Below are 2772 nucleotides of genomic sequence, written 5' to 3'. Positions count from 1 at the left end.
CATAATGTCCCAGAGGTGTTCTATTGGATTTAGGTCTGGCGAGCGTGGGGGCCAATCAATTCCTTCATCCTCCAGGAGCTGCCTGCATACTCTCGCCACATGAGGCCGGGCATTGTCGTGCACCAGAAGGAACCCAGGACCCACTGCACCAGCATAGGGTCTGACAATGGGTGCAAGGATTTCATCCAGATACCAAATGGCAGTCAGGGTGCCATTGTCTATCCTGTATAAGTCTGTGCATCCCTCCATGGATATGCCTCCCCAGACCATCACTGACCCACCACCAAACCGGTCATGCTGAATAATGTTACCGGCAGCATAACGTTCTCCACGGCTTCTCCAGACCCTTTCACGTCTGTCACATGTGCTCAGGGTGAATCTGCTCTAATCTGTGAAAAGCACAGGGCGCCAGTGGTGGACTTGCCAATTCCAGTGTTCTGTGGCAAATGCCAATCGAGCTCCACGGTGACGGTCAGTGAGTACAGGGCCCACTAGAGGACGTCGGGCCCTCAGGCCACCCTCGTGAAGTCTTTTTTTAATTGTTTGGTCAGGGACATTCACACCAGTGACCTGCTGGAGGTCATTTTGTAGGGCTCTGGCAGTGCTCCTCCTGCTCATCCTTGCACAAAGGAGCAGATAGTGGTCCTGCTGATGGGTTGTAGACCTTCTACGGCCCTGTCCAGCTCTACTGGAGTAACTACCTGTCTTCTGGAATCTCTTGCTGGGAGACACAGCAAACCTTCTAGCAATGGGACATATTGATGTGCCATCCTGGAGGAGTTGGACTGCCTATGCAACCTCTGTAGGGTCCAGGTGAAAAAAAAAAAAAAAAACTGGTGAAAAAGAGTCAGATAAGATGAGGAGGGGAAAAAATGTCAGTGACCTCCACCTGCAAAACCATTCCTGTTTTGATGGTCGTTGTTATGTTTCTTTCCATAACTTAACTATATAAAATGAACAGAATCTCAGTGGAACGTGACTTCGTTTTTTATTCAACATATTTTTCAGAACACAGTGAGATCAATGTGCTGATACCATATTCGGTGTTCTTCCACATAGAACACAAAATAGTACCATTGAATAATATATTGTTATATCACATACATAAGTCGTCTCGTTGTTGCCCCTGTAGTGCACCCCCTCTGCTACTTACCTAACCAAATGAATATCCCAGAAGCTTCATAGAGCTGTATCTGTGCGTGTGTCGTTTCCAGAAAGTCATGTGACCGATCCAGGAGTTGTTTCTAACTGACTCACTAAACTGTTTAAAAACGAATCTGTCAACATGATGCATCTGCTAAAAAAATGTCTCATGTTTTGCTCTTCATTATGAAAATTATCAAAACTTTTGGAGCAGCCTAAAAGGAATAGGAACATTTCTGCTGTTGGGTTTTTAATTACATTTTCACATTGTGTCATCCTTTTTCTCTCAGTTATCTCTCAGCTTATCTGAATTAAAGTAAATTTTAAATTGATACTTAGTTTATTTACTGTTTTTACTGTACTTATTGTTTTAAAATATGATTTAAAATCCTAGTCCACAAGCATCCTTATTCAATTTTTTCCCATAAATTTTCACGTTATGATATATTTATATTATTTATTGGCTGCACCTAAAAACATCAAGGATATTTTCAATTTAAACATAGATATGAAATAATACAATGTAACCTACAATAACTTAAATTCTATCATTGTACAAGGTTATCAAATCAATTTAGTTTAGTCTATCAAATAAGCTGCCTGTAGTGTCTTTAAATGTCCAGCAGGTGTCAGTATTCTGTGAAATAGAATCAACGCAGCATCAATACAGTTTGGCAATGTGTCGACGCTTCAAGATGCCTCATTAACCCATCACTTATATATATAAGTGATTTAAGTCATATATAAAATAATGTTTTAATAACTTTTAAAGCCCATTTTCTTTTAATTAGTTGGAAAATATGTGTTTTATTTTTTTTACATCAAATATAAACCTATAGAGAAAATTCATGCTTCATATTTATGAATAGTTTTATTTTTTTCCTCATCATAAAAGCTAAAAATAAAAATAAACTTTACGTTGTTTAAGATGGCAACAAATTTCCCATGGCAGATATTTAACAAAAAATAATAGGCTATGTTTTTTTTTTTTTAAAGTCATACAATACTTTGCGGCTCTAAATTATTTTTGCTTAGCCGCAAAATGGCTCATTGCATGTAAAAAGTTGCATACCTGTTGCAAGCTCACAAAATGAAAGACAATGTACATTTAAAGACTTTGTTTAAAAATATTTCCAACCATACCTTTATTAGTACCTTTGTAGTTCATTAAATTAGCAGAGAAATTTCCCTTTAAAACAGAGTTACACTAATCACTGTAGAAGCTTAAGAAAAGCTGTAGTCCATTGCTACTGTCATGGCCAAAAGAAAGTTGTCTGTTCCAGCTTTTGATTCTGATTTTTTTTCATTCTGACAAATTCTGATAAAATTCTGTTTTGTACAGCTCTCATGACATAGCCATTTCTTAAAGTGCAGCAGTTTCCAAATGTAAACACTGTGGGAGAAAGAAAACATGGTGCAAAAAAACACATTGATATGGTCAGTTTGATGCAGAGTCTTTGACAAGCTTTAGAGTTTTTTCAACATTCAGCTGTCTAATGGCATCGGGGAAGAAGTTGAACTTCAATTCAAAAATACTTAACTGACCTTAAAGCAAAATTAAATGTATGTAATCACTTCAATAAAATGTGAAAATTACTGATATTACTGTTAAAAAACGAAAGCCTATTT

The sequence above is a fragment of the Cyprinodon variegatus genome, unplaced genomic scaffold (assembly GCF_000732505.1).
Source record: "Cyprinodon variegatus isolate N-32 unplaced genomic scaffold, C_variegatus-1.0 Scaffold26, whole genome shotgun sequence".
Classification (NCBI taxonomy): domain Eukaryota; kingdom Metazoa; phylum Chordata; class Actinopteri; order Cyprinodontiformes; family Cyprinodontidae; genus Cyprinodon; species Cyprinodon variegatus.
Note: the sequence above shows the minus strand (reverse complement) of the source record.